Source organism: Cryptomeria japonica, chromosome 4, assembly GCF_030272615.1.
Source record: "Cryptomeria japonica chromosome 4, Sugi_1.0, whole genome shotgun sequence".
NCBI lineage: Eukaryota > Viridiplantae > Streptophyta > Pinopsida > Cupressales > Cupressaceae > Cryptomeria > Cryptomeria japonica.
In genome coordinates this window covers 345,576,552-345,588,499 of record NC_081408.1, presented here as the reverse complement: position 1 = coordinate 345,588,499, position 11,948 = coordinate 345,576,552, and the positions used below count along the sequence as shown (strand labels likewise).

General features: G+C 32.5%; 1 long non-coding RNA gene and 1 other non-coding gene across 3 annotated transcripts; both read left to right on the top strand.

Moving 5' to 3' along the window:
• The first annotated feature begins 1,225 nt into the window (after positions 1–1,225).
• LOC131063652 (U1 spliceosomal RNA) lies at positions 1,226–1,387 on the top strand. The gene has a single exon (XR_009111113.2). It is a non-coding gene; the product is annotated as a U1 spliceosomal RNA (small nuclear RNA).
• Positions 1,242–10,173, top strand: LOC131063622 (uncharacterized). 2 transcript variants are annotated; one of them, XR_009111103.2, is made up of 4 exons: positions 1,242–1,404; positions 1,598–1,730; positions 1,898–1,975; positions 9,965–10,173. It is a non-coding gene; the product is annotated as an uncharacterized LOC131063622 (long non-coding RNA). The 2 variants fall into 2 exon arrangements; XR_009111102.2 differs by lacking the exon at positions 9,965–10,173 and having other exon boundaries at positions 1,523–1,730; positions 1,898–3,617.
• The last annotated feature ends 1,775 nt before the right edge of the window (positions 10,174–11,948 follow it).

The window sequence follows — 11,948 nt, the reverse complement described above, 5'->3', positions numbered from 1 at the left end:
ATGAATTTTGTTTTGCACTTCAGCTTAAAAATTTCTGCTTCTAAGTTTAAGGATGTCATGAACTTTGTAGTGCAGATTAACTTAAGTTTAAACTCCTAAATTTAAGTGAATTGGTAGTAAACAAATTTAGTTTTTTTTTGAAAATTTTATGTAATTGACAAATGAAATAATACATTCTTAAGGCAGGTCCCCATGCGGTTGCTTAGCTTATTTTGGCTAGCAGCTGCTGCTCAACTTTTTGAGGAGCAATTTGTGGAGCAGGTGGCCCCATGGATGGTAAAATAGCTGCTTATTTATTAAAAGAAATATTTAATGCTAACTGGTCACATAAATTGTGGAGAAAAAATTGGAAACAAATTAAAGAAGGGAAATTGTTTTGGAGAGCCACATGTCAATCTTCTCAATATTCTAATTAATCCTGTAGCCAAAAAAATATTTTTTTCATGGGACCGCCTCTTCCTTAAAAATAGAGCTTAAGCCCCCTCCATGGGACCCCTGCCTTACCCCATGTTCACATGCGGTTGCTTAATGCAATTTCTAAATTAAGCAGCCAGAGTGTTCCGATGCAAATTTTTAATTAAGAGAAAATGATAAATTGGAATCTTTTCCTATTTAAGTGGAGAAGCAGCTGCTTAAAACTTAAAAATAAGCTTTGAAAAAAAGGGGGGCTGGAAATAAGCAACTGAAGATTGACATGTGGCTCTCCAAAACAATTTCTCTTTTTTTATTTGTTTCCAATTTTTTCTCCACAATTTATGTGACCAATTAGCATTAAATATTTCTTTTGATAATGCAATTTAAGATGACTGCTAGCCAAAATAAACTAAGCATCCACATGAAGACCTGCCCTTAGAAAGTCTCCTAAATACCCAAAAATGGTTTCCCACGAGAGTTCGAATCTCTCCAACGACGTTAGGATTGAAAAGTTTTACACAAATTTGAATTTTGTATCCGCCAATCTGCAGCATTATTAATTTGTTTTAATGAAGCAGATTACGTTCATCCTACTCTGCACTTCGAACTTGTAATACTCACCATTCCGTCCATATTCTGCAGAAGAGATCCATGAATTGGGAAGGGCATACAATGGACGGGACTATTTAATACTTGCAGACAATATGTACAGTGGCGGGCATAAAGGGTGTTATTGATCCCACATGCGCCAGAAGAAGAAAAGAAGGGAGAAGAGGGAGTATAAGTAAAGGGCGAAGGGCACATTCAAAACATACTTACCTGGGCGGGGTCGATCGGTGATCAAGAAGGCCGATGGCCTAGAGAGAGCACCTTCATTGCACATACAGAAGGGGGTCCTGTCTAGCATCTCCCATTGTGGAGAGTGCACGTCATAATTTGTGACAGCGGGGGCTCGCGTTCGCGCGGCCCCCACTCAAATCGAATTCTAAGGTACGCATTCTGCTTGTTTCAATGGCTTCTTCATATAATTAGTCTACATTTAATGAAAATATGGTTAATTAATGGATTTCTCATATTCTCTTTGGTTACCATCTATATGATGTTATAGAATAAATTCAGCATAGTGCAGGCTACAGAGGATAATTTTAACGTCTGTTTGATCATTCAACTCTCTACTGTCCAGGGGTTTGTAGAGAGCAAACATCTCCATCGTCTGTACGAACAAAATACAGAAAACTGTTTAAAAATCACAAAAATATACTGATTTCACTTTTCCTGAAACTGAATAGATCAATTCTGCACCTTACTCAGATTAGGTAAAATTTGGACTTTCATTTTCATTTTCATTTTTCACGGTTGCAAGATTTGAAGCCAGTTGTTCATTTTGATTTTACCGGAACAGAGGTCAACTCCACTTTGTCATTTTTATACACCATAGAAGCAGACATTGTCTCCACGTATTGATTTTCATTTTCTGAAACAGTGTGGATTGACTACACAACATCATATTCTAAACCAGCAGACAATCAATCAAAGTTCTCATATTTATTTTCCGAGACAGGTAGTTGACTCATTTCCATTCTCATATTTCATTATCTGAGATTATTGGAGAGGTTAATTGCTCAATTTTGGTCCCAATTCATTATCAGAAACTTAAGGAGTTGATCCAACATTTTCATGTTGATTTTCTGAAATAAGAGCTATTAACCTCTCATTTTAAAAAAAGGTATATCTGCGTTTTCTAAAATAGAGGGTGTTGCCTCTGGTTAGTAATTCTTCATTTCCCTGTAATAAGAAAAGGGAAATGGATAAACACTGCAACTCAATAACAATTGTACACACAATAAAAGCAACAAGACACATCCGTTAATAGGTGCAACACTTCACAAAAGACAGCAATTTTTGGGCAGTTCTCTATGGTTCTTTATTTACAGTCATTTTCTCTGTATTAAACAATTTTGAAATTTTACGAGGTGGACTGCACAAATTTCTCTGATTTAGTTATGAAAAAGTCACAGTTTTGGGCACCATCTACGTCGTCTGTACGAACAAAATCCAGAAAAATGTTTTAAAATCACAAAAATCTAAAGTTCTTGTTCATCCAATCTGCTAAACTAGAAGTGAAAAACACCCCAGCAAATACCCAGTTCGGCTATAACATGCTAATACAAGTTGAACAGGGCCGACTAAGATTACCGCCCTAACTTTTGAAAATACAATTATCGATTACTCCTAAACCAAACAGGTGTAAACATACTTGGAGAGGGCCTACTCTTCCCAGACAACAATTTATTATGATGGCCGACTCATATGGTGGCCGATCCCATAATCAGGCCTTAAACAAAGGCTATGTATATAGACAGCAATTAAAGTTAAAGGGAAGGCAGCGATTTTAAAATAGCAAAGGTTGTAATGCCTAAAGCAGCGATTGGAATATATGCGGTGATTGGCGTATGGAAAGGTAGCGTTAGGAGAGTACTTAGATTTATATAATATATGTCTTATGAAAGCCGACTAAGGCAAAGCGAGTTTAAATAATCAAGAGGGGAAGTGATTCTTAAACAAAGGGAGCCGAGTTTTTCATAAGGCCGACCTCATAGAGGGGATTAAGATGAGTTGAAAGATAAATTAAAATAAAATCAGAAATGATTAAAGACGCTGATCCTAGGAATAGAGGATTAAGATGAGTTAAAAGATAAATTAAAATAAAATCAGAAATGATTAAAGAGGCTGATCCTAGGAATAGATGCCTCTCTTGGGAAATTAACTAGATATAAAAGGTACATAGAGTAGAGGATAGAAGAGTGTGTCCAAAAATGACAAAAACAATTCAAAGGGAAGAAGATCAGAGTTCCCATAAAGTGAGTGATCAAATCGTTTAAATCGACTTGAACCTGAGAGTGGTACTCTGCATACTCCTTTGTTGTATGCTTTGTGGTATGGAGAAATAGAAGTTTTATGCAGTGATAGATGCATGTCTCCTCATATATACATATAATAGATGTATGTGTCCTTATATACTAATATAATAAATATCTATGCTAGCAGAAAAGGTATGATAGATATATAAAAAAAATAAAGTACATCTGAAAATTAAGAGAGATGGATCAAATAAGGATCTTAATAAATGAATAGTATTTAGCATACAGTCCTTGAGCATTATATAAGTGTTTGGGTCTCATGCATTATCTTACTTACTAGCTAATCCATGTAGAAATGGATGTGATTGACACACGTGATTCAGATTCCTCCAAGCTTCAGCCAAATTGTCATTTCACTATGGAGGGGAGATGTAGGCATATTCGAGTTAAGTTGGAAGGTCAAATGATGAATGTAATTTCGTGCCCCTGATCTTGATGGATAAGTTCCCTGAACTTGATGGATAAGTTCAAGGTGGTGCTTTGTATAATCTCTCGTGGGCTTCATAGCGGGGATGGGTCATTAGGTTACGTGATGGGTCAAGTTATGCATATTATGTAAATTGCAATGATGATTAGTAAATGATATCTCTATTACATTAATGATGATTGGTAAATGATATCTCTATTAAATTCGTTATTTTACTGGGGATTAAGGTCAAGGGGAAAAACTCTTACAAATTGAGTCCAGTCCCAACAAGGGATGATTGGTAAATGATATCTCTATTACATTCGTTATTTTACTGGGGATTAAGGTCAAGGGGAAAAACTCTTACAAATTGAGTCCAGTCCCAGCAAGGGACATTACTCTTACAAATTGAGTCCAGTCCCAGCAAGGGACATTACTCTTACAAATTGAGTCCAGTCCCAACAAGGGATGATTGGTAAATGATATCTCTATTACATTCGTTATTTTACTGGGGGTTAAGGTCAAGGGGAAAAACTCTTACAAATTGAGTCCAGTCCCAACAAGGGACATTACTCTTACAAATTGAGTCCAGTCCCAACAAGGGACATTACTCTTGCACACATTATTAAGAAAAGTATTGAAGATCAAGTGGTTGTTGTTTGCCTTGTTTTGTAATGCCATGGATTTTCTTTATCCTTTATTCTATCATTAACATCCATACCCTGCCATTCATTCATCTACAATATGCAAGCAACCCTTATTGTGCATTCACATATCAATGCTTTAACTCTCTCTGTCTCCCCCTATTTTTAACATGTATGTCTCTTCCGTGGGGAATGTACAAATAAGATAAATCAATGCAAATCTCATCCTAATAAATATGTGAATGTCTAAAATCGATATTGGCATCATACAACTAACTCATTTTAGTTTATTGAAAAAATAAATACTTTGAATATGCATTTTTTTCAAAAAGAATTGATATTTGTGTATATTAAAACTAACTCATTTTAATTTATTGAAAAAATAAATACTTTGAATATACATTTTTTTTCAAAAAGAATTGATATTTGTGTATAATAAAAAAAGGGCAAATCTCATCTTAATAAATTTGTGAATGTCTAAAATCAACATTGGCAAAATAGAACGTCCAAGGGGTTGAGCTTAACCGGTTAAAACATTGGGTTCTCACTGTGGAGACCCAAGTTCAATTCTCAATAGGGACATCTAAAAGTGGAATTCTAAGTTCCGACTTTTGGCCTTCCATAGGATGAGGAAGGTCTTGGGTCAATCTAATCAAACATAATAATAATAATAATAATAATAATAATAATTCAAAATATTGTGGCTACGGCCTATTATTTATCAAAAAAACAAAAACAAAAACAATAATAATAATTCAAAATATTGTGGCTACGGCCTATTACTTATCAAAAAAACAAAAACAAAAACATTGGCATCATAGAACTACCTCATTTTAATTTGTTAAAAAAAATTGTTGATACTTGTGTAATTATGTTTTATACTATTTTAATAATTGTAATTTTATTATCTAAAAACAAAAAGGCATTTTCAATATTATACGATAGATGTAGCCTCTTAGAACATGTTACTCATTTTGGTAAGCAAAGATGGAAAAAGTAAGAATTAATTAATAATAAATGCTAATATATACGAAAGTTTTCATATATATCATGCAAAGATCCTCTTCAACAATACAAAATAGAAAATAGCAAGTCATTTAACAAAAATATCACTAAACATAAGTACAATAAAACTTTGTTTTTGATGATGCTAATGTTTGATATGTAATCATTTTCATATATCATGCAGAGATCCTCTTCAACAACAGAAAATAACGAGTCATTTAACAAAAATATCACTAAACATAAATACAATAAAACATTGTTTTTGAATGTTTTTGATGTAGAAAATTTGATATGTAATCTACAACAAAAGGATATCACTAAACATAAGTACAATAAAACATTGTTTTTGAATGTTTTTGATGTAGAAAATAGCAAGTCATTTAACAAAATATCACTAAACATAAGTACAATAAAACATTGCTTTTTAATGTTTTTGATGATGTTAATGTTTGATATGTAATCTACAACAAAAGTGGTGTCTTCAAATAGCTTATTTCAAAAGAGGTAGAAAATAGCAAGTCATTTAACAAAAATATCACTAAATATAAGTACAATAAAACATTGTTTTTGAATGTTTTTGATGATGTTAATGTTTGATATGTAATCTAAAACAAAAGGGGTGTCTTCAAATAGCTTATTTCAAAAGAGGTAGAAAATAGCAAGTCATTTAACAGAAATATCACTAAATATAAGTACAATAAAACATTGTTTTTGAATGTTTTTGATGATGTTAATGTTTGATATGTAATCTACAACAAAAGGGGTGTCTTCAAATAGCTTATTTCAAAAGAGGTAGAAAATAGCAAGTCATTTAACAAAAATATCACTAAACATAAGTACAATAAAACATTGTTTTTGAATGTTTTTGATGTAGAAAATAGCAAGTCATTTAACAAAATATCACTAAACATAAGTACAATAAAACATTGTTTTTGAATGTTTTTGATGATGTTAATGTCTGATATGTAATCTACATCATAGGGGTGTCTTCAAATAACTTATTTCAAAAGAGGTGGAAAATTCAAATAGCTTATTTCAAAAGAGGTAGAAAATAGCAAGTCATTTAACAAAAATATCACTAAATATAAGTACAACAAAACAATGTTTTTCGAATGTTTTTGATGATGTTAATGTTTGATATGTAATCTACAACAAAAGGGGTGTCTTCAAATAGTTTATTTCAAAAGAGGTAGAAAATGGCAAGTCATTTAACAAAAATATCACTAAACATAAGTACAATAAAATATTTTTTTTTATGATGTTAATATTTGATATGTAATCATCTTCATATATCATGCCAAAGATCCTCTTCAACAATAGAAAATAGCAAGTCATTAAACATAAGTACAATAAAACATTGTTTTTGAATGTTTTTTATGTAGAAAATGTTTGATATGTAATCTACAACAAAAGGATATCACTAAACATAAGTACAATAAAACATTGTTTTTGAATGTTTTTGATGTAGAAAATAGCAAGTTATTTAACAAAAATATCACTAAACATAAGTACAATAAAACATTGTTTTTGAATGTTTTTGATGTAGAAAATAGCAAGTTATTTAACAAAAATATCACTAAACATAAGTCCAATAAAACATTGTTTTTGAATGTTTTTGATGATGTTAATGTTTGATATGTAATCTACAACAAAAGGGGTGTCTTCAAATAGCTTATTTCAAAAGAGGTCTAAAACATTAGCCTAAGCTAGCTCAAGTATAAGATAAAGGTTTCAAATATTAATAAAAAAAAAGACATGCAACATCCTAAAGGATGTTGAGAATTCTTACCCTTCCTAAACAAAAGAAGAAAGGTATTGATAATAAAAAGAAACCCCTAGTATAAGGGCCTCTCGCTCTAATTTTTTAAGATAAAAGTTTCAAATATTAATTAAAAAAAGGCACGCACCAAAGGATATTGAGAATTCTTAAACCTTCTTAAACAAAAGAAGAAAGGTATTGATACTAAAAAGAAACCCCTAGTACAAGGGCCTCTCACTCTAATTTTTCAAAGGGTCTCACTTTTATTTTTAAGATTAAGGAACAACTGGGGAAGGCTTCTATCCCTTTATAACAATCTTTTCCTCCTAATTCACCTAATTGGATATCACAATGGGGAAGGCTTCTATCCCTTTATAACAATCTTTTCCTCCTAATTCACCCAATTGGATATCACAATTAAGAAGAGAAAGAGGTTTCATAATCCTTAATAGATGACTTCTTTGTAATCTCAATTATTGTAGAAAATTCACCTCAAGATGAAAAGAATAGAACTATCTTCAATTTTCTTTGATGCACAATGCTCAAGGATTTCAAAGGTTTCTATTATAATTGCAGAGAAAGATGAAAGAGATTTGCAGTCATCTAATTGTTAGATTAAACAAGATAAACTGAAATTAATAATATGGAGATAGTTGTTACCACTATTATTTAAGGGATGGACAAAGATCATAGAACTAAATATTAGCTAAAGAAGCAAGTTGAACACTTAACACCTAAATCAAGAACTTAGCTACTTGTCTTCAATGTTCTTAATTTTCAATTGTCTTGGGCCTACTTCAATTTATTAGAAGTGTTATATAAAAAATTGTATACCCTTATAATTTCACTCTATGTTTTGTTTACACTTTGGTGTCCATTCCCTTAGTGTTTTTGTAGGCTCATTTAAGTCTTTGCATTAGCATTTTCCCTACTCAAAATGTTTAACCCTGTTTTGTTGTGATCACTTTTTTTACCTCTATGTTAGCTCTATGTTTTCTAGTGTCTCACCATTTTAAGCATAAATTGTTTGGACATTAGCGAATCACATAGACATTTGTAATTCATGTTAACGTTCCATGACAGTTTTTGCTTGGTGGTCATTTTCAAGCATTGTTCCAATTCCTTTCCAGATTAGTGAAAATGGATTGTAAAACAACCTTCTCCTACCTCCTCATCTCACATTTGAATAAAACTTTCCATATTTGGCTTTCTCTAAATTCTCTTGTTTTCCTCTTACTCTCAAACTCATACACAACTTTCAAGCTCTAAATCTTTCTATAGTAGTCTCTTATAACTCTCTTCTTTCTCTTGGCTTCCTTGAGCCTTTACGGATCATTATTTTATTGTTATTGCATGTATCTCTTTCATTGTACCCCTAAGAGCTTCCAGATTATCAAATCATATCAATCTTCCATTTTAATCATTGTGTAGTCATATAAATCTGTCTAGTTTAATTAAATGAATATTTGCTATTTATTTGATTAAAAAACCCACTAGCCATCAATTAATTAAATTAATATTTAATTAATTCATCTTCAAACATTCTCCTATTAATTAAATAAATTATTCAATTTATTTTAATTAATTCACTATACCAAATTCATAAATCAATTAAATGAATAAATCATATTTATTTCATTTAATCCTCTTTTCCTCTTTTAAATAAATTAAATAAAACATTTATTTAAATCACTATTCCCCCCCCACTTGCATTTTCCTACAAATGCAAGTTACAACCACAAGTTGAAATAAATTAAATTTATTTTAATTAAAATCCTATTTTCCCTCACCCACCAAATCCACTTGCACTCCTAAACCCCCTTCTAAATTCTTCTAACCCCTTCCTAATTAGCCTAATCCATCCCCTAATTATTGTCACATTCCTAAGCAACTTGAAGTCACTTCTCAAAGACTTCAAAGTCTTTGAAAAGCATTAAATGTTTGGTGTGATCAACAAGTTAGCCTCTAAAGTCTTCCAAACCATTAATGGCTCTTACATGACCATTTATGGTTAACCCCTAACTCAACTCTCATATGACTCATGTGTCTCTTCAAGCATTTATTGTTTTGACCATGGTTATCCCTTTTACCTTTGTACAAGAGTTTATCCGTTGGATAAAAGCTTTATTCTTTGAATAAAGAATTTATTCACTCAACCTAACCTTAACCTTGACCATAACTCCCAAGTTAACTCTCAGGTCATGTCAAGCATTTAATGCTTATTCCCTCTCCTCTCAACCTATCTCATATGGACACTTGTCATCCTGGGATTGGGTTGAAAGCCATCACAGGGATTGAATATCATTCAATCCTGACCCTTGTTGAGATTAGTCAATCTCAACCATCCATTGCTCCATTTTTCCTATAAATAGAGCCCATTTCTTCATAATCCAGATCCTGAAACTTGTAAGCATCTAAGTTATAGTGAATTTTAGAGAGCATTTAGCATAAATCACTAATATTTTGTTATTTTGGCCTAAAATAAATCATTTTAGCATCATAGCATCTAATATTAGCTTTTATTCACATTTGCATAGCATTTTAGAGTAAACATTTCAATCTTGAACCTCCATAAGCATCCATAGTGCAAAAAGCTGCTGAGAGCTACACTAGTTTGGAACTTGGAAATGAGAGGAACAAAGGAGAAGGAGCTAAGAGCATGTTAGGAGGCATTTGGAGATGTCTCGTTATATTTACTTTCCTAGTTAAATATTTCTTCATTTTTTTGGTCTCTTTTGATATGCTTGCTTAGATTAGTTTTTGAATGGATTAACACTAACGATTTCTTGTGTTTTTGTGTGTTATTCCACCACAGGTTCTAGTCTAACCTTCCCCCATTTCGCAAAGCATCATTTGGTGAACCCGACGTAAATCCAAACACCCAAAAACATTTTTTTTAACAAAACTAACTTGTTTGACTGTTTAGCTTGACACACAAGTCGCGCTTTGGCGCTTCTGTTCGTGTGTTAGCGCTATTGTCTTTTTTGTCTTCTAACGCTTTTGTTCTTACAATAGCGTTATTGTCAAAGAATTAGCACTTTTGCATATCTTTTGGCGCTTTTGTGCATTAATTTGCGAGTGTGTTTTTATATTGGCGCTTTTGTATTACTGAAGACATCTTTTTTTTTAGCACTTTTGTAGTAGTTTAGCACGTTTGTGTTAAAATAGCGATTCTGTTTTCACACATACTAGCGCTATTGTAACAGAGCGTTGTAAAAAATGCCATGTAACCGATGAAATAAATTTTCTTAGGCTTGTGGAAGCCCACCATATTTTCGGTTTTTTTTAACTATTCGCTTCATGTACAGGTTTTAAAATAACTTTATTTTTTTAGCTTAAAAATAAAAAACACTTCTTTTTGGTGCTTTAAAAATCACAAAAACAAACTCTCTTTCTTTGCAAGTTAGGATCACTTTTTTTTGGTGCTCTAAAATTCACAAAAACAAACTTCATTTCTTGCAAGATAGGCTCACTTCATTTGGTGCTTAAAATCAACAAAGCAAAATTTATTTCTTGCATCAAACTAAGAATTCACAATCCACACTTCCATTTTTGGGCAACTAAAAAGAACAATCAATTTGTTTTATTTTGCAAAACGATTTACTTCATGCATACATGCTTTTATTTCAGTTGACCAGGATTTCAAATTCTAGTTTACTCAAACACATTGTTTTTGAAGTTAAAAAGAACATCATGGTTGTTGGAGCAACATCTCCAAATAGATAAAACATCATTGCAATGACAAGTTAAAAAAGAACAAGTGTATTTTGTGTTTGGCACACTTGTGCAAAGAAAGTTTGTCGAGTGGTCCTACTTCTAACACACACTATCCTCTCCCTTGGCTTTTGTGGTCCTAGGTGCAAGAGAAAAGTGTTAGTAACACTCAAGTTTTATCTTTTTAAGAGAGGTCTGCCAAGAGACACATCACTCTTGGGAATGACCTCGCGCGGTAAATCCTTCGAGCCACTATAGAAATCAAGTGAGAGCGAAAGCTGTAGCCTTGGGTATAGCTATTCCTACAGTGTAACTTGCCGAAAGGACAAATGGGCCCCACCACAAGTTACAAGGCTCTTAAGTGAGTCACTGTAGAATGAACTTATGTCCAAAAACATCGAACATTACGAAACACTTTTAAGTAGTAGCCCACCTGTTCTATTGATTGAGGATATTTGTGATATAATTCAGTGCAAGAGCATAGATGGTTTTGCTCCTAAGATACTCACCATACATATTTCCTTGAGTAGAAACATAGATTTTTGAAAAGTCACTTGTGGCTTGATGAAAGTGGTGACTCCCCCATCATAGGGATCATCTATTTGTTATGCTCGTGCAAGACTTAGTATATCACATCCTTACCTGCCACAGCGGGATTCATAAGGTATGTAGTATCAAAGTCGAAGAAATATCAAGATGTGGGCTGAATTTATCACAAATGGCCATTTGACCTTAGGGATAAAGAGTGTTTGAAGTGTTTTCGTTTTTGAGTCAAGACTAGTGCAAATTGAGCCGACTGTAGGCTTTGGAAAACACCTAAAAATAAACTTAAAGGAAAAGGGTCATAAAAGTCCAAAGATTGGGTTGATCTAGACCCATACTTATTTGTGCCTTTTGAGGCAACATTCTTGTGTTTGTGTGCTTACTTTGTTTTCTTGTCAAAGAAAAATTAAAAATCAGTTCCAAAAACAAGTATTCATCCAACACAACATTTTCAAATACCAGCAAAAAGATCAAAAACAAAGAACAACAACAAAAGTATCAAAATATATGACCATTCTTCACATCTTGAGAAAGAAGAATCT